The following is a 21,659-nucleotide window of genomic DNA, read 5'->3' as shown; positions in this document are numbered from 1 at the left end:
CTCCCCCCTTATCTTGTCGTAGGTATCGAACAAAAGCTGTTTGGCCTTTTTCAGTACCTTGCGATTCTCTGCAGTCTGCTCATGCCCGTAGCCTCGTCGTGCCTCCTCCACGCCCTCACGCGCCACCATGACTTCTGGGTGTTTGGACCTCCGGGAGACCCCATTCCTCTCCACCACTGGAACACACATCCTGGCCGCCTCTTCATTCGCAGCAACGAACCGCCTGTATTTGGTATTAGGCTCCTCCTCCTCACCTAGCAGCTGAAAGCGATTCCTCACTTCCACTGCGTACCTAGTTTGAAGGCCAGGGTTGACTGAGAATGCCTTCCAGTCATACCGGGTCTTCAGGCTTGGTTTGGGGACCCTGAGGCTCAGTCGCACCCTCATGGAGACCACTCGATGATCAGAGCCCACAGAGTTGAACTTGCTGTAAGGTTCAGCATTCAGGATGGAGTTCCTCCACCTTCGTCTTACTAGTATGTAGTCCAGTTGACGTTGCATACCGGTAGCCCGATCCTGGAAGGTCCATCTCTTGCCCCTTCTTTTCTGGAACATGGTGTTCGCAGCCAGTAGCTCGTGTTCCATCAGTAGGGCTGCCAGGTAGTCGCCATTGCGATTGGTGGATTCGTGGTGTGTGAAAGGTGCATCCTCTGGTCCGAGCCTTGCGTTGAAGTCACCCAGGATTGCTAGGAAGTTGTGAGCCGGGATATCATAGACCGCTGTTGCAAGGTCCTCATAGAACTTCTCCACCTCCTCAGCTAGTGCCACATTGGTGGGCGAGTACACGACTATGACAGTTGTAACTGGGTTGCCATCAAAGTCAGCAATAAGGATCCTGTTGGTGTGATAGCGTACCCTACGGAGAGCTTTACGTGCCCGAGAACTCAGCAATAGCCCCACGCCGCCAGTGGCAGCTTGTGCCTCATTTCGCCACGCTGATGAGGTGATGAACCAGCATCTCTCCACTCTGTGATACACTATCTGATCCTCAGCATGCACTCTTCTATGCTCCTGGATTCCCAGGATCTCAACTCCCCTTTCCTCTGCACAGTGTGCCAGTTCCTCCAATCTTGCTTCTTCTCTCACTGTGTTTGCGTTGAAGGTTCCCATGGTGAATGGTCTCCGACAACGCAGGGGTGCATTGGACCCCAAAACACTTTAATTTGCCCAGCCCATAATGTCGGGAACGCGATTGTGTTGCTTTAAACACTGTGGACAGATAAGACGTGGCTGTATGTTGATAGCCTAGGCTTTAAAGGAACATTCTCTCTGCATTCAATAGAAAGCTATCCGGCTACAAGCTAGCCTAGCTTAGCACACATTTAAGCATAGCTTAAAAATTGTTGAGGTGTTTTTGGCCAACAGCTCTAATTTTTGATAAGCTAGGCTAGCTTGTAGCCGGATAGCTTTCTATTGAACGCACAGAGAGGAAATTGGTATCGATCTTCTTGTCTGACTCTGGAGAAGACGGTTAGCAAGCACATTTCCCATAATGTTGGCGTCTTCCTTTAAGGTTTGTTTTGGTTTATCTTAGTGAATAAATTGATGGCAGGTTGATTTATAGATTGCAATACAGTATAATGGGACTACACAATTAATTTCCCTCCAACCTAAGATGTGCAGGCTTGCCTTGTTATGTGTGATTTCTATGAACGTATTATTTTGATGCACTGTTGCAGCAGTTGCTTATACTGTAGCCTGCGTCAGTAAACCTGAATCAGCATCCAAAGCTGCTTGGACTAGATACATTTTGGCCGGACCAAGCAATTAAATAGGGAGGGAGGCCAGACGAATCTTGCATTGTGAAATCATCAAGATTTCTTCTGGCTTGCAAGGCTAGTGGAATGTATGATGCACCAATAAGATAAGATAAGATAAGATAAGATATTCCTTTATTGATCCCCTTGGGAAAATTCAATGATACCACATTAACAGAAATATTGTCTCCATATCTCGGCTGAATAAAATTAAGTAAGAAAGAAAGAATTTCATTACAAAAGAACATTTTATATTGTTGGCAAATAACCATGGTATAAGTGGGATAATCAAGGAGTAGGTGTGCGTTTAAAAGTTTTAAGGCACTTCACTCAAGGTGGTTATTCACCTCCACGTTGTGCCTTAAAACTCTCTCTCTCTCTCTCTCTCTCTCTCTCTCTCTCTCTCTCTCTCTCTCTCTCTCTCTCTCTCTCTCTCTCTCTCTCTCTCTCCCTCTCCCTCTCCCTCCCTCTCCCTCTCCCTCTCCCTCCTCCCTCTCCTCCTGTCAGAGGACAGATTTGAGATGACAGGTGTGTTGTGTTTGATGACACTTTTAGTCTTGTCATCCTGGCTCACTGGGGGAAAATATCCAACCGCCCGCTCGGAACATGATGACTCTATTTCATCTGATTATATAGTCTCTGAAGGCAACGATACAATGCAACTTCGATTTTTATTATAGTCTTTGTTTTATTTGTTTTTTATTTAACCTGTTAAGTCCTAGCCCTATTTTCTGAAAATCTACCTAAAAATACATACCTAAGGAAATGGAAGATTGCTCCACTTCTACAAGGCCATTTGCATGTTCTTGGTATCTAGGGACATCTATGGATCTCAGGGAATGTATTCCCAGTGTCAGAAATATTGTGTCTGTTACTAGGCTTGAGTAAATTGTGAGCTTTTTCTAAACAAAAACAAGCTAACATTAGTCCTAGCTGGTTAGACTTATGTAAGTTATTTAATGTGTTCTATTGTGGTGGATCAACATAATTCACCCATGGAACTATGTGTTGGAGATAAGGTTTGCGCACGGACAATATTGTGTGTTACTTTCCTAACAAACAGGTTCCTGTTAGCTAGCAAGTAAGTTAAATAGAGTGTTGATGTTGAATAAACGTTTAGCGTTGTCTTTCGACACCGCGCCTCTGACTCCTATTCTTCGGCGCTACACTATGTTATTATTGATGCTGACATTATTAGGTGGAGTTGCGCCTGTGACAGGTCAGTTGTTGTGTTGTGGAGTGGAAAAAGGAAGAAGGTGAATAAAACCGTTATATTGATGATCAGATATAAATTTTCCTCTGGTACATTGTTCCACCCATGCCGTGTGCAGTTACTGCTATCTAGAATGCTGGCTAAGAACAAATAACGAGAGTGAGGAAATTAATCAAAGCGATTGCGCTGCACACATAGGAAACGAAAATGCTGCACTAATAATAACATGAATTATTCTTCTATTCTGAGTGATGCAATAAATTTGCGATTTAAAAATCAAACGTTTTCAAGTATTAACATCACTAACAAGTCACAAACGCATGTAGAATGTATATTATCATCAATACGATAGTTTAGCAATAGGTTAAAAGTGTCCTTAGATAGTTCTACCTTCTCGTTTTGCTGAAGAATAATCCGAGACGGCGACCATTTTGAAAATGTTGAACCATGGGAATTGTAGGTTTTTTTTGTCGAGGGCATGCATAGCTGTGGATCAGCGTTGAAATTTCTTCGAACTACATTTCCCTTCAAGTTCTATGGGGGTTCAAAGTTCAGAGTTGAATTATGAATATGTCAATAATAATAATAATTTGCGATAATAAGCCACAAAAGGTAACGTTTTTGACAAATATTGAAACGCAGTTAGTTTCTCCTCCCTATTGTTAGCATGTAGGAACAATTAGATCTGAAATTAGTTTCAAAACGGTTGCACTGTGGGAGAAATAAAAAAGTACAGTTGATTACAGTAGATATCAGTCTGTTATTATGCATGCCTGGTGATACTAAATCCAAATTGAACTTGGGCATTTGAAAGATACTATATGTATCAGGGTTCGAAATTAACGGGGGCTTGGGGCAAAATGCCCTCGAAAATTGACCAAATGCCCTCGAAAATCAGTTAAGGGGGGCAATTACTTAAATAGTTTCTTCACAAACATAGCCACAACACTGGTAAACAAACTACCCTCCCACTCAGGGCATTATGGGGTAGAACACATAGTAGCATACTACAAGAACCTAGGGGTCCACAAAGACGACTTCAAACTGGAAATGGTAACAACAGATGAGGTACTCAAAAAACTGAGCGCCCTCCAACCTAACAAGGCCACTGGCCATGACAACATCCCCTCCAAATTCCTCAGAGACTCAGCAGCCGCCATAACCCCAGTCATCACACACATAATAAACCTCTCCATAAAACAGGGACACGTCCCCAAGGACTTCAAAATCGCGAGAGTGACCCCTCTGCACAAAAAAGGCAGTAAATTAGACCCAGGCAACTACCGCCCTGTTTCTATCCTTACCTCCATCTCGAAAGTCATGGAAAAAATTGTATACGAACAGGTCGAAAAATACCTTGCGGAAAAAAATCGAATCTACGAATTCCAATCTGGCTTCAGAACATCCCACTCCACTGACACATGCCTTCTCTATTTAAACGACCACATCAAACAAGAGGTGGACGCGGGCAAATACTGCGGCATGGTCATGCTGGACCTACAAAAGGCCTTCGACACTGTCAATCACACCATTCTGATTGACAAGCTAAAAGCAATTGGTTTTGATAGTCTATCAGTGAGCTGGATGCAATCCTACCTGGAGGGGAGAGAGCAGATGGTGGAGGTAAACAGTACCTTATCCCCCCCCCTCACAGTAAGCTGTGGTGTTCCACAAGGAAGCATACTAGGTCCGCTACTGTTCCTAATTTATGCAAATGACATGTCGTCAGCTTGTGACTGCAACTTGTTCCTGTTTGCGGACGACTCAGCCCTGCTGGTCTCTGACAAGAACAAGTTACAGGTTGAAAAAACCCTCAGCTCAGAACTAGGCAAAATCTGCATATGGCTCGCTGATAACAAACTATCATTACACATGGGCAAAACAGAGTCCATTCTCTTCGGTTCAAATAACAAACTCAGCAAGACCGACGGCTTCTCAGTTACAGTGGGTGACAATATTGTCACGAGGAAAGAAGATATTACCTACCTGGGTTCCATCCTAGAGGCAAATCTTTCCTGTGACAAAATGGCATCCAATGTAATAAAAAAAGTCAACCAACGAACTCGATTCTTGTACCGGATCTCCTCACTGGTAAACAAGAATACCCTGAAGACTCTGGCAGGAGCACTCATTCAAGGGTACTACGACTATGCTTGCACCTCATGGTACCAAAGCACCTCAAAGGCGCTGAAAAACAAAATTACAAACATCTCAAAACATACTGGTCAGACTACTGCTTGACCTTACTCCTAGAACCCACCTCACCCCTGCCCACTTTGACAACTTAGGATGGCTTAGAGTAGACGACAGAGTACAGCAACTTGCAATGGGCCTGGTCTACAAGATACACTACACGACCAAGGTACCCATGTACATGTCAAAATACTTCCCAAAGGTCAGTGAATACCACAATCACAACACCAGAGGGAGCTCCATAAATCATGTTAAACCCAGATTCGGCTCAAACAAGGGACTAAACACGTTTCGCAATTATGCCACATCAATGTGGAACGCCCTACCCAAAGCTGTAAAGGAATGTGAATCACTACCCACTTTCAAAAACACTCTCAAAAAACACCTAAGGGAGACTGCAATTCGAAACTGGCCCCTGTAAATGTCCTAACACAACCCCCTCCAATGTACAGTAAATTACCAAGTATGGTCTTGTCAATATTCCAATGTACAGTTTTGTTTGTACAGTTGTACAGTGTACAGTGTCCCCCACCCACCCCTCCTACCCAACCCCCCCCCCCCCCCACCCACCCAACCACCTCCAATGTACAGTCCCCCCCCCACCTACCCAATCCAATGTACAGTTTCTACGGAAAATGTATATACTTTTTTTTTCTTCTGGGCTCTCTTTGTATCACAAACAGTACTGTATTTACAAATATGGTATGTCATAAATATATAGATGTAGCAGTACTGTCTATCTGTATGTCATGTATGTCATATATGTTACGATGAATTGAAAATGGGGGACCCTGATGTAAACAAGACGAAAGTCTTTCTCTGGTCTGCATCCCCTTAACAATTGTATGTATTGAGCTGTACTGTACTGTACCCATTCTGCAATCTGTTAATAAAGTTTTCAATCAATCAATCAATCAATAAAAGCCCCCGACAGTTTACTAATTATATATATAATTATATATATGCTCTACAGTGCGAGCATTTCCCTCGTATTTGCCCCTAATAATATGTGTGTGTGCAAACCGGAAAAATCATTTACTTGCAGTGTGCGAGACAGACGAGTGATTGTGAAGATTACAAAACAGCTCCGCTGTTAGGGCGGTTAGGTGGCCGAGCGGAGATTGCGTTCGTCACCAACCCCGGAGCTGTGAGCTGGATTCGCCTGTTTGAATTCGCCTGTTCGAATCCAGCTCACAGCTCCGGGGTCGTCACCAGCTTGGCGGGGTGGGTCCGGGTCGTTGTAAACAGCGACTCCTACAGTTCGGTCGGGGCGCCTGCTAAGCGCGGATAGGACTTGAGGGGGATAGTGTGGTCCTCCCACACGCTACGCCCTCTCGATGAGAATCCGCGCTGCCAGGTGAAAAGAAGCAGTGATTGGCTGGACGTGTGTCGGAGGAAGCACGTGGTAGCCTCCACTCAGATGATCTGACTGTGGGGGGTAAGTGCGCAGCGACCAGGAAGGGACTGGGAATTGGCATACGACTAACATTGGGATGGGAGAAAATCGGAGGAAAATGGAGGGGGAAAAAGATCAATAAATAAATTTAAAAAAAAACAGCTCCGCTGTTAATAGTTCAGATTGAAACTGGACTGAAATTCAGTTTTTGGGTGGAATGTTTGTTCCAATGAGGGAGGGAGGCGGGGCCCGCTGCGTGTTACAGGCAGTTGAGAGGATGTGAACACAGACAGAGCGCTCTGCTTTCATCAAGCATTACACTGCTATCTTAACGTTAACGCTATCTTAACGTTAGCAAGCTAAGCATCTGCATAGCGCGACCTGTGTAACGTTAAGTAACTTGTGTTCGGCGGGGAAAGACCGTTCCATTTGTAAGACAACTCCAAAGAATAACATCCAAATCCGATCCCGATGCGCATTTCCTTCATTCCACAGCGCTGAACGTGCAACGTATTTCATTGATCGATCTGGCCAGAGCCTATACTCACAAACGTTGCGTGTGTGGGGTTTTTCATCAATTTGAAACAAGCCTCTTGACTGTTGGAATTAGGGATGTTAAAAATAAAATAGCTAATAATATTATTCAATATTAGACATTCATTGATCCAGAGGCAACCGGTTATTCGTCTGCTATTTGTAGATATATCAAGACAACAACACAACTTGCCCTCAGGGACAATAATATTTAATCTATTTAGATAGAGTATGTATGTATTATTTACAGATAATTGAAGGTACCTCAAAACATGAAACCAAGCCATGATGTCACACATCGTGTGTGTGCGTGTGTGTGTGACGTGTGTGTGTTACTTGAACAATTGTCACTGTGCTCCTAAATTTCTGTGTGCTCCTAAATTTGTATTTAGATTTTATTTATTAACATTTTATTTAGGAGCACATGTGCTCCTTGGGAAAAAGGTTAGCGTAGAGCCCTATAAATGGAGACATTAACATTACGTTATCAAACATAGGGACGAAGACTGTAAAAAAGTGTCAACAATGTTTTATAATCTTTATGTTAATTTTCATTATAAAAATGTTGTGCCCCCGAAATAAAAAAAAAAGCCCCCGAAATCAATTAAGGGGGGCAAAAAAAGCCCTTGAAAAAAAATGTTAATTTCTAACCCTGATATGTATATATTATATATATAAATGTGCGAATTGGCTATAATAAGGTAATGTATAAGCATATATTCTATATTCTATAATAATATTTCAAATTGCATTGGTCCGGATGGGAGAATTCAGTACTGTATATACAGAACCTTCGGTTTTATCATCTTCCCTTTATTAATTTCCTTCGATTTTTTGTACACATGATCTCAAGAGGGTACTGAACGAGGTCAGTGGCAGTTTTTTTTTTTTTTTTTAACTTTGGTCATTATTATCATGGTGTTATTCACTGTCAAAGATGAAAAGAAAAATCATAATTCATATTTTCCTTTGTTTCATCACAATTTAAACAAGCCTAGTAATAGACACAATATTTCTGACACTGTGAATACATTCACTGAGGTCCATAGATGTACCTAGATACCAAGAATATGCAAATAGCCCTTGTAGAAGTGGAGCAATATTCCATTTACCTAGGTATACATTTTATGCGGATTTTCACCTGGGGTGGAACAGGTTTATAATTATTTTATCTCGTCCTAAAATGAAGAGAGATTTCGGCAAGATTTTATTTTATAAACTACATTTTGTGTCGTAGTTTACGACATTGCATGAATTATTTTGTCACGTTAGTGTCACATGATCTCAATTAACTCATTCGGGGCCAGACCCGAGATATCTCAGGTTAACTTGCCGATGCTTGAGCGCCAAACCCGAGAAAAGTCGAATTTTCATCGTTATTTCTTTTATTCGATATTTCCATTCATTATCCATCCAGGGAGCCTGGTGTTATCATAGGGAATGAGTCTGAGATCGCAAAAGTCCAATACCGCCGCCTGGTAGGATGCGGCCGGTATTGCACATCATTTGAAACTATGTGTCTTGGGCTGTGCGTCGAATACATTGGTCCGGGCGGACCTTTCCATGTCAGGCAAGGAGAGCAGTTGTCCCGATCGACTTGAGGAGCGTCAAATGCTCCAGACGGATGATGTATGGCGGATTATGTTGGCGACACGATCAACACCAATACTGGGACTCGCAATCAGATAATTGGAATATTCTTTTTGGGGCAGATCCTAGTCAAGGTAAGGGCTATATGATATAAATCTTGCGTTGATCAAAGCATGCCCCCCCCCCACTCCTACCCAACCCCCCCCCCCCCCCCCCCCCCCCCACTCCTACCCAACCCCCCCCCCCCCCCACCCACCCAACCACCTCCAATGTACAGTCCCCCCCCACCCCCACCTACCCAATCCAATGTACAGTTTCTACGCCTAATGTATATACTCTTTTCTTTCTGGACTCTTTTTGTATCACAAACAGTACTGTAATTGCAAATCTGGTATGTCATAAATGTATAGATGTAGCAGTACTGTCTATCTGTATGTCATGTATGTCATATATGTTACGATGAATTGAAAATGGGGGACCCTGATGTAAACAAGACGAAAGTCTTTCTCTGGTCTGCATCCCCTTAACAATTGTATGTATTGAGCTGTACTGTACTGTACCCATTCTGCAATCTGTTAATAAAGTTTTTCATTCATTCATTCATTCATGCCTTCATTGCGATCCGAGCGTATGTGTGTAACGCTAGTCCATAACGTATTCCGTTGGTGACAATCAAAGCATAATAGATTTTTTAATTGTAGTGTGTGTAGGGATGGAACGCCAATGCATTTAGTATAATACACGTTGGGGGCTATTACCAGCCTCCCATGAATTACCCTAAAACCATACTTATACCACGGTATAAAACAGGAATGTATGGATGAATTTCTTTTTTCTTTTTCACATATTGAACGATAGATACTCGATGTCAAATGGGCAATTGTATCCATAGCTATAATATATAATATAGTTATAGCCCTGCAAACACCGCCATGTATTCCTATACTTTAAAGAGTTGGCCTTTCAACCACACAGTACACAGCGCCCTCTGGCGCTGAATGAGTTAGCGTGACGTCTCGTCTCGTTGTCGTCAGTGGAAAAAGCTTCGTTGACGACCATATTTAGTCATCATTTTCGTTGACTAAATTAACACTGATTGGTACCTGACTAACATGATCAGGGTGATATATTGAGGAAATGTACACAAGACTAAGGGCGGAATCCACAAAGAATGGATTGCGCAAAGCTAATAGCACCCGCGGATTCTGCTGCGTGTTTACGAGCTATCCACTAAAAGCACATTGCGCAGATGATACCAGCGTTGACACGCCCATTATTTTTCCTGATCTGCTCGCGGGGATTCCTGGCAGGTATCAGTCCGGACTTCATTGTTTTCCGCGGGACCATTATGCATATTCTTAAATTGACTGGCGTGTTGCACCGAATACCACGGTACTCTGTTGCGTGTGACGTTTTCCCAGAGAAGACTGCTTTGTGAGTGGCCCTACTACGCTCACACACAAAAAGAGGAGGAAGCGGACAGATCGGACCGGCATTGATTCTGCTCACAATATCCCAAAGCGAAAATGTACATTACAGATTAACTGCAGAGAAAAACATTAAACATTAAAGCTGTGCGAGGCGAGAGTTTGATGGCAAAGTTGACTGAATTGATTGAAGTATGCAACTATACAGAGAGATAAAGAAAATTATTTAAAACTATTTTGATGCCTCAAAATTATGTTTTGGTTTGATTTATGATGATATAAGATGCTTATGATACAATCATTCTAAGGATTACGTGTGTAATAAATTCGTTTTATACATTAATTGCAAGTTATGCATTATCTTTGTGAGGTTACTGTTTTATAATTGAAAAGATACAAAGATATATTCTTGAAAGCTGGATTTTCTAATACAGAAGAGGTATTATTTAGATTGAACATTAATTCATATTTTTTTTGTATTTATTTTGTCCAGTAAGACTTGAAAATAGCTTTATTAAGTTGTAAAGCCATGGCCTATATTCGATTTCATAATTATATTATATTCTATTGTGCTTAACTTAGTTCATATTTGATTTTATAATACACCACCACTTTATTGTGATTATAACCTAGGCCTCTATAATAATAAATAATAATATATAATAATATAATAATAAATTGACATTCCCTAATAGATAGTATGTGAATGGAAATGTATGTGTCTGATAAAGAGATAGGGATATACGTGGATGAAAAGGTATGGGTCTGATATGGATATATTATTAGAAGATTGTATAATTGGTTGATATGAACATAGATAATGTATGTAAAAGCTAAATAGTATATTATGCTGTATTGTATTATGAATTAATTATGAGTGGGTATTGTTGTATTGTATTTAGAGCTGCCGCGATTACCGCATTACCGCGGTATCGCTGTTACATCACGGCCACCGCAGAGTAGGCTGAATACCGCGTCACCGCTGTTTTTTATAATAATAATAAGAAATTATCCTCCTCTCGTTGGGCTTGCGGCTCTGCAGATATACCCTACTCCTCTCTCGAGGTTCCAAGCGACCCTATTGGGTACCAGAAAAGTCACGTGAAACATTGCAGACCACTGATTGGTCAGAAGAGAGTCGCGTCACACGTTGTAGCGTCATGCAGTGTGTTACCACCAATCGGCAAGCGAGTATTAGGTTTTTACTTCCTGAATGTCAGATCATCACAACACGGCTAATAACGTTAGCTTTAACTCTCCGCCGGAGTGGACTACGATCGCTCCTAAGGAGTACTAAACGAGACATAATGATTTTACTGTCTGCAACGAATGTTATAATAAAAGCCCTTCGTTCTATACACTTGTCTGATTGAAAACTTTATTAACAGACCGCAGAATGGGACAACTCGGCACGCTCTGAGCAAAGAAAGGAACTGAGATATGAATAGAGTATTGCTTGCCTTGCTATTGTCCGGTAAATACGCTGATGTTATTGAACGTATAACTATATAATGTTAATGCCACAAAACGAATGCCTTTATTATAAAGTAGTAACTTTATAGTAATAATAAGAAGAAAGGGTCGGGGGGGGTTAGGGGTAACCACCCCTGCCCGCGACACCGAGTGAACGGCGCACGACCAGAGGGTAAACTTCGAATCCGTGTTTCACTTTCAATAACTAATGCGTGCTTGCCGAATCCCAAACAATATTCATGCTGCAAAGTCATCCTCTAAAAATAGACATTTAGACTAGAGGCAGGCTATATGCTATAAAGAGTAGACTACTACTAAAAAAAAAAATGCATTCAAACTTTTTTTTTTTTTTTTGTGTAATAACCGCGGCGGTAGGAAATATTTTGCAAATTTGTGCGGTAAGGAAATAATCAATACCGCGGCAGCTCTAATTGTATTATGAATTTGATTAGGAGTATTTATTGTTGTTTTAATGACATGTGAATGTTGTGAGTGTATAGAGTCTGTAACTGTATCCAAATAAACTTAAACTTAAACCACAATTATCTGGCACACTTGTTGGGGACTGTAAAGCATTGCCCCACCAGTGAGATTGAGGCATCTAAAGCGCATCTTTAATACGCCAAATGTGCGCTCGATCACACCGCACGTTCTGATGTGAGCCCGGTTGTATGCTGCATTGCTGCCTCCATGTTTGTTGGGTTACACACAGGAGTCATCAGCCATGGCTGGAGTTGGTATCCACCATCCCCTATGATACAAAAGCGCATACTTTTTCCTATATTTGCAATGAATATTACAGCACAAATGTTTTCTGAAGAATACTTTCTAACCCAGTAACCAGGTATTGCCATCCATGGTTTGCATCATTCGGTATAGACTGCCGTTCCGAAAGATGTAGCTGTCGTGCACTGACCCATGGAAGTTGGAAACCACATTAGTAATTGATTTTTGATTTTGATTTGAAATCTTTATTTCGACCATGTAAATGAATACAAACTAAATAAATAACTAAACAAAATCAAAACATAACTGTTACGGACCCTGTCCTTATGTATGTATATAGAGGGAGTTATGTATGTTATCTGTTGTGTATATATAGGCATGTTTTGTTTGTTGTTGTCTTGTCTCCCTCTTGTGTCTACATATCCCCATAATCAGGTGTCTCAGGTCCAGCAACAGCAACAGCAGCAGCAGCAGCAGCTGAGGTTCGTCAGGCAATCAAGCTCCACACCCCTTCATATGTCCCAGTCTTTGTGTCAGTTTCTCTCTCTCTGTCGTTTGCTATAGAGTCGTGGCTCTTTGGGGTATGTTTTGTAGAGCTGGTGAAGGCTCTGTTCTTTTGTAGAGCTGGTGAAGGCTCTGGCACTTTGTGCTGTTAGTTTGTAGGAAATAGCTTTAGTGTTGTTCTTTATTGTAAAGCTGTATCTTTAGTGTTGTGTGTTCTGTAGAGCTGTGGCCTTTTAGGCATTCGGTTGGTGTAGAGCTGGTACCTAAAGCTCTGGTTATTTGTGCTATTGTTTAGTGGAATCCTTGTATATTTTGGTGTTTGTAGTACATTTCTGTTTAACCCTAACCCATATATATTGATTCCCTTGTCACCCAGCCTATGGTGATTGCTTTTCTTTATATTAATCGTTTGTTTTCACACACAGGGACCAGGGGTGCAGTCGTAATGTGGGCGGAGGCCAAACGGTATCCTATTATTATGCAAAGTCTAGGCACTTATCACCTAGACTTTGCATAATAATAGGATGCGCGCACTTCGAAGCCCAAACGCCGTTTGACCGCGGTTGCCCAGCACTGCACCACTGACGGGGACACTGAGGACAGGAAGATACCCTGGTGTCTACATTTTGCACCACGTAGGTGACCTGATGCCTTAGGAGTCTGAGCTCAAGAGCTCCTCCTCCTCAGAATTGTCACGTATTTTTTTGTTACATAATATAAAATTACAGATTCATACCTTCAAAATTGTAAAATTTTAGACGATAGTTTTCAATCAATGTCCTATCAAACATTCTGGTAAAATCCTAACTACATTCTAGCACAGGAGTTTGAAAGGATTCAAGTGAATTCAGCTATCTGATATAAAATACATTACACTCCCAGAATTCAATGTGATCAATGTCACTAGACCAATTCACACCTGGAACAAAGGCCCAGTTTTTAGTCTGTCGTTCCTTTGTTATTCCAATGAATGGACCCAGCAGGAGGCCTAGCCCTAGAGTGACACACAAGCTAGATAGCATATTATACCAACACAATACCAACATTTTGACTTTGATACAGATAGGATAGGAAAGGTAATGGAATATATTATTAGATGACAGCACATGGAAAATTCTTTATACAATTATTTAATTCATTATAATTTAAACGCTATTAAACCTATTTCATTCAAAAGGAAGATATTGATGGACAGTAGCTATAGTACACAGTAAATCTTGCCAAATGGGAACAAATACACTCGGGAATAGTGTTAATTTGACACTGCAATATTTACTGGTGGTGGGGCTGATCTCTAACAATGACGAGAAAGCCTATCGGGAGGAGGTTGATGTACTGGCACGCCTAGCTAATGAAGTTCAGAGTATCGGGGAAGATACTCCACTCCTTCTATTCCGGGGCTGTAGAGAAAGCGTCTCTACAATTCGTAGCCGCATTTCTGCAGACCCCTCTCTGATTGGTTGAACTCCATTTTTGCAGACCCCTCCCATTTCTGCAGACCCCTCTCTGATTGGTTGAGCGAAGCCCCTCTCTGATTGGCCCCCCGCATGAGCCGAGACAAGCTCCTCTAGCCAGGAGTCGAAACTCCGTTAACTCCAGAGAGAGAGGCTGAACGCAATTTATACGCATGGAAGTATTGATTACGCCATAACGAATCATTAAAAGATATATACCGTTAACTGGAATATGTTGTGTGTGCCTTTACACATGTTGGATAGGATTATGTAATTGGTTTGTATAGCGTCGCGTATAACGTTATTTCGCGTGACTTCACGGTTTATTCTCTCTCTGGAGTTAACGGAGTTTCGACTCCTGGCTAGAGGAGCTTGTCTCGGCTCATGTGGGGGGCCAATCAGAGAGGGGCTTCGCTCAACCAATCAGAGAGGGGTCTGCAGAAATGGGAGGGGTCTGCAAAAATAGAGTTCAACCAATCAGAGAGGGGTCTGCAGAAATGCGGCTACGAATTGTAGAGACGCGTAGAGAAACAGCATGGAAACAGCACGGCCCAGGACAGGAAGGCACTCCAGAGAGTGGTGTGCTCAGCTGAGCGTACTACGAGTATTGCACTACCACCCCTGCAGGCCTACTGTACAGCAACACACACTTTTATTTGATGCCATGTATACACACACTAGATAGACAGAGGTTTAGATATTTAGATATATATATATATATAGATATATTATAGTAATAGAGAGAGAGATAACCCCAATTTTCAAGAGTGGAGATAAACATGACCCAAAAAACTATAGGGGTATCTGTGTGACGAGTAATTTGGGCAAACTTCTATGTAGTATCATCAACACCAGACTCATAGAATTCCTTACAGAACACAGCATCAGCTTGAAAGGAATAACCTATACCACTAGACCACGGTACCAGACAAAATATATCCATTATAAATAGAGCCCACCTACTGTAGCACCTCCACTGCTAATTCGACAGGTCTTAACGGTTTAATTATTTTATTTCAGCAACATTGCGTACACAAACCTATTGTTACCAAGAAGTATTACACTAACGCTTTCTTTTGATGAAATGAATGGAAAAGAGAGCCGTACTGTACGTCGGCCATCTAATGAAGTTAGATTTGACACGTTGTTTACTTGTTTATTGCACAATGTCGCTCTATTGGTTGGATTCTTATTATATATTATTACTATTGTATTATGCACACGTTTAACTTATTCATTCTTTAATTCAGCAACATTCATTCATGCAGTCTGTAGACATACTGTAGGACGTTGTAGCATCCTATGAATGAAGTCACCAGCTGTGCGGAGCTCCTCCAATGAATGAACAAAAAGCCGGCGCGTCGGGGGCAGTTGTCACCAGCTGTATGAGAGCGCCCCCGCTGGTCATTGTTAACATTAACCATGCCAAGCGACGTGATAACAGCAGGCAAACAGCTGCTCCTGGACTTTTCCCAGCTGTATCTGTAAGTAAAAGCCAAATCGGGGGAGCTCCAGTAGTTCACCACGTACCGCGAGTGCTATTTCAGCGCCGTGGACAACCGTGCTCGTCACGGATCTGGGGCTGAGCGCGTTCGAATCCCGGACGGCAGCCGTGCCTTTCCCAGAGTGTCTTCCCCCCCATCTGAACCCTTTCAGCCTGCTTCTGTCGGTCGAACTTGACCAAGTATGAAAGCGATGAAAAAGCGATAAAACGCTAAAAAGAACCAGCTGACTGGTCAAAGTAAAAAAAAAAAAAAAGCCAAATCGGATTCTTACCAAATTATCGTACCTCTGACCATATATACACTCTTAAAACCCTAATTGACATTCACGTAAAACAGAACAAAAACAAAATATATTCCTGCTTTGTCGATTTTGAAAAAGCTTTTGATTCAATTTGGCACAAAGGTCTTTTCTTCAAAATTCTAGAAAGTGGTGTTGGAGGAAATACATATGATTTGATCAAATCCATGTACACAAAAAACAGATGTGCTGTTAGAATTGGCAATAAAAGAACAAATTTCTTCACCCAGGGTTGCGGAGTCCGCCAGGGGTGCAATTTAAGCCCAACATTGTTTAATATATATATAAATGAATTAGCAAAGTTATTAGAACTTTCTACTGCACCCGGTCTGACTCTGCACGATACCAATGTAAAATTACTGATGTACGCAGATGATCTGGTTCTGCTGTCAGCCACTAAAGAGGGTCTACAACAGAACCTAGACATCCTCCACCAGTTCTGCCAGACATGGTCTCTGAACGTAAACATGAAGAAGACTAAAGTCATGATCTTTCAAAGGAGACACGAGTCTCAGAGTTCACATAATACATTTAAATTAGGCACACACATATTAGAAAACACAAAAAGCTACCCATATTTGGGATTGAAAATAAATCATAATGGAAACTTCAATATGGCTGTGAATGAATTGAAGGAGAAGGGAAGAAGGGCTTTTTATGCCATCAAAAGGAAAATTCCAATTGACATCCCAATTAGGACCTGGCTCAAAATTCTAAATTCCGTAATAAATCCAATAATATTATATGGCAGTGAAGTGTGGGGTCCATTAACTAACCAAGATTTCCCAAAATGGGAAAAACACCCATTAGAAGTACTGCATGCAGAATTGTGCAAAAACCTACTTAAGGTCCACAGACACACTGCCAATAATGCATGCAGGGCAGAACTTGGCCAATACCCCCTAATCATTCAAATTCAAAAGCGAGCCATAACATTTTACACACACCTCCAATCAAGTGACCCCCACTCCTACCACTACAAAGCCCTTCAGAGCCAAGAGATGAACCCAGATAAGAGTCCCCTCTGCCAGCTAGTCAGAAATCTCTGCCCACAAATGCTTCAGGACAGATACCAAAAAATCTGGCCCAACCAAATAATCTCAAAACAAAAAGAAAACTATATAGAATATTGGAACAAATCAACCAAATCTCAAAGTAAATTAGAATTCTATTTGACCCTAAACAGAGAGTACATGGTGGCAGAATACCTGACTACTGTGAATGAGATAAAATTAAGAAAAACATTGACACGGTACAGACTGTGGACAGGCCGTTACAGGCCAAACTGGCTGCCCAGAGAGGCCAGGCTGTGTTCACTTTGCCATCAGGGGGACATTGAGACAGAACCTCACTTCCTGCTATACTGTGAGAAATACAAGGACCTAAGAGAAGTCTTCTTTGATAAAATAAACAAAATTGATGCACAGTTTATCCATCTCCCTGATCACCAAAAGCTACTATACATGTGTGGGGAGAAAAGTCAGTGTACAGCATTAGCTGCAAAATATGTAGACGGTTGTCACAAAATAAGAGAACAAGCCCTGTAAATGTATCTGAATGGCCACACTTGAAAAATAACTACCCGATCGAGTGACTATTTTGTAAATTAATATGTTTCTTGTTGATTGTCCTTACTGTTATTACTAATATTATGATATTGTATTGCTTAATATATATGTTATTGTTTGTATGTTGAACTTGCTTTGGCAATAAGTATGTAAATATTTCATGCCAATAAAGCCTATTTGAATTGAATTGAATTGAGAGACATTTATAATAATTATATTATTAATTACAGTTTTCCTCAGTCACTTTGGTGCATTTCTCACATCACTATTTACGTTTGCACAACAGTTAGTGCATTTCTCAAAACAATTAGTACAAACTGCAAAATCTAGTTGATAACCTGCAAAAGCGTGTCACTTGCTCAAAATGGATAGTTCCTTCTTCAAAAGCAAGTATTCATGTCAATGAAAGTGTCAGTGTCATCAAAATGAAAAGTCCTGACACCATTGTTTATGAACAAGATAGTCAAATGGCTTTGTCATGTTTTCATTATGACAGATCACTCTGTAAGTGTTTTCCAATGCAAAAAAGTCAGATATTGGTGACACTACCTGAAAATGCTCAAGACAGCACTATACACTATTTGCACAGCCATTAAAAATCTACAGTTACACATTACTGTAAACACTGTACACATTGTAATATTCCCTCCTTGTTGGTCTGGGACATCAATGGTTGCTCTCTGTCCAATGTGATTTCTTCCACGCCGTTTACCTTTTGCCAGATTGAAACCCGCCTCATCAACGTATAATGTGTGCAGCGGTTCCCTGGTACACGCTTTATCCCAGAAGAGAGCGAGATAAAAACTATAAACTTTTCCTGTGTAACATAATGCATTTTGGACAACATATTGTACAGTATGAACTGTCATGTAAGTGTACTGCATGGCACTACACAAAGTAACCAGTTTACAGCACTGAACATTAGAGTATGCATAGAACACATACATGTTTTACTAAGTTGTGCATACTGGTGGCGGATCTCCTTCACTCTGTTCCAGTCAAATGGCTACTCATTTGTCAATTGTACTACAATTGTTTCATGCACATTTAATTTCCACTGAGCACTCAATTGTAGCGATTGAAGCAAAACTGTACATTGGAATATTGACGAAACCATACTTGGTCATTTACTGTACATTGGAGGGGGTTGGGTTAGGACATTTACAGGGGCCAGTTTCGAATTGTTTTGTTTGGCTTTGGCAATGTAAACGTATGTTTCCCATGTCAATAAAGCCCATTTGAATTGAATTGAGAGAGAGAGAGAGAGAGAGAGAGAGAGAGAGAGAGAGAGAGAGAGAGAGAGAGAGAGAGAGAGAGAGAGAGAGAGAGAGAGAGAGAATGTTTTAGCGTGACGTGGGTATATATACACTGGTGGTGAGGTTTGCAAAGCATGTTAGACTACTTTTTAACATAGAAGCAGCTCGAGATGCGCTGGTCCACGCTGCTATTATGAAATGACCCAAAAAGCAGAAAAGTATGTAAGCTTTTTTTTCTTTATCTGAGAGAATGTCTGCGAATGTCACGCAGGAGAAAGTTGGCATGTGTGTTCGTGACACACACAAACACAACGACTGCAAAAAGTCGAGTCCCGTGGATATTATTGCAAGAGATAATTCATACATATTATGAAAAGCCAATCTGTTGGTTAGAATTTGGATGGGGGGGGGGGGGGGGGGGGGGGATAGGCTCTGATACCTCTCAGTCTCACGCAGTGGCGGCCACCACTGGGGGGCGCTAGGGCGCCGCCCCCCCTCAGAACCTGCCCTGGTTATATGAGAGAATAACAAGAACAATTATTTTTTAGTTTTTAGTTTTATAGCCCTATAAATAATATAAACATGTTTAAAATGAATAATATTTACTCATTTTAAGTATGTTTGTGTTTCCAATGCACAATATAACGTTAATAAATAAAATAATAAATACTCGTTTTCTTGAACAGGAAGTGACACACAATTGGACCTGAGAAAGACGTTTGTCTTGTTTACATCAGGGTCCCAGATTTTCGATTCATATTGATAGTTTAATAGCTAGCCTTGGCTCGTTTAACAATATGCAAAATATGTGTACAGCCCTGTACTCATACTGAAGTTATTCTTGGTATATAATACTACATATACTAGGTCTGATTGTGTAACGAACCGATTCCACGTCGCGCTGTGTGTGAGAGAGAGAAGGAGAGAGGGAGAGATCTGAGTGTGTTTGGAGACGGAGCGAGTTTTGTTTCTAACTTTTCTATTTATATATTGTGTTTCAAGTTGTGAATTAGACTATACTTTATTTGACTGGTTGTATGTTGTTGTAGTAACAGCTGAGCGACTCGTTCATACGAGCCGATTCATTGCCGTGAGCGTGAGTCGAATCGCTCACGTCTTGCCATGAGTCGGTTGCGTGGTACTGTACATGTTTGCAAAATGTTTTGGTATAGCGCCCCTAGTGGAGAGAGAACCAGCAGCCGCTACTGGTCTCACGCCTCTGCGGGGTCTAACACCTATTCACAGCGCACACACCGTTCTTGTGTGTGTGCGCGCGTGCGTGTATGTGCGTTTCGTGACGCGCTGTAGTTTTCATGACAAACGGACATAATTACAATCATACCATCTAGCAAGAATTAAATACACCTACAGTACAAATTTTTGCATTTATGTACTGTGGCGGGGTTCTCTTTCGAACTCCTCAAAAACTCCCACAAACACAGGCGTAGTCGGACCGGTGTTATTTATTTGCCGGCCTCCCAAAGTGCAGAGGTGATACTACAGTATGTACAAAACAATGAAACAAGCAAAAACTAAAATACACTATACTTACAATATTTCTAACGACACAGTGAGTTCCACAATACCTCTGTAGTTTTACACGAAAGAACAAGCAGACTTGTAACTCAGCCAGATGAAGACTCCCTTTCTTGGGCCAAAGCAGCCCTTTTATCAGAGTAAGCCCCTCCCACTAGGCTTCACACAGGTTGTACACATTAACAATTTCCTACACACAAAATATACATTACACACTATATCTAACAGAATTTCAAAACGTTTTCCTTAGATGGAATAAATGTATGTATGTAAATGTATGTATAAATAAATATATGTATGATGGTATAAATTAACGTAGGACTCTGAGGTGTGCACCCTTGGTAGTGCTACTGAAACAGTAAAGGAAAGATAATGGTGAGGTTTTTGACGTACTCAGAACAAACAGAAGGGAGCGGGGAATGTTTGGTGTGTGTATGTGTGTGTATGTATGTGTGTGTACGTGTGTGTGTGTGTGTGTGTGTGTGTGTGTGTGTGTGCGCTGTCCTCCGTAACATGTACACATTTGACATAATATGTCTATATTATCCTGTATAATATGTATAACATTGTTCTGTATGTAAATGAGGGGGCTTGCCCTCAACCATGTTTCAAGATAAAATAAATTAATATAGCTAAGAAGGGTAGGAGATGTATTTCTATAGTTTGAGTTAACTTGTGGAACAATGCTGATTGAATAATGAAATTATTTATTTTTTTGGTAATTTTTTATATATATATATATATATATATATATATATATATATATATATATATATATATATAGCTATTTTTGAAGGTTACAAATGTGAATCATTTTCATTTTGTTATTATGTAGACTTGCATGTATGTAGCCTGTACCTTTTCAGTCACTGCCAGAATCAGTCTGGAATGATTGTGCATATTGTATTGTGTGTGTGATGACTGATAAAATTACTACTACTACTAAATGAATGAATGTAAGGGAAGCCGTGGTCCACTAGAAAGACCCTATACTACAAGTTCCAGTATACTAGAACAGGGGTTCCCAAACTTTTCAGGCCGGGGCCCAGAAAATAAGGCGTCAGAGAGCCGCGGCCCAATGCACATTGTCTGGCTTTTTTTTTTTTTTTTTTTTGCCATTCGACCGATTTTTTAAGCCAAATATCACTTCAATCCTATTAAGTTAGTTCAAGTTAGTTATTCATTTATATGTGCTATTTATGAGAGGGCTAACTTGTTGCAAAATAATA

General features: G+C 41.0%; 1 protein-coding gene across 1 annotated transcript in view; it reads right to left on the bottom strand.

Moving 5' to 3' along the window:
• Positions 1–21,659, bottom strand: part of LOC311234714 (echinoderm microtubule-associated protein-like 6) — a gene marked incomplete at both ends in the record, with an annotated part of 200,399 nt that overhangs the window by 97,049 nt on the left and 81,691 nt on the right.

The sequence above is a fragment of the Notolepis coatsorum genome (genome assembly GCF_963971535.1).
Source record: "Notolepis coatsorum genome assembly, chromosome: 9".
Classification (NCBI taxonomy): domain Eukaryota; kingdom Metazoa; phylum Chordata; class Actinopteri; order Aulopiformes; family Paralepididae; genus Notolepis; species Notolepis coatsorum.
The sequence above is the reverse complement of the archived record's forward strand: the minus strand, read 5'-3'. Positions and strand labels throughout refer to the sequence as shown.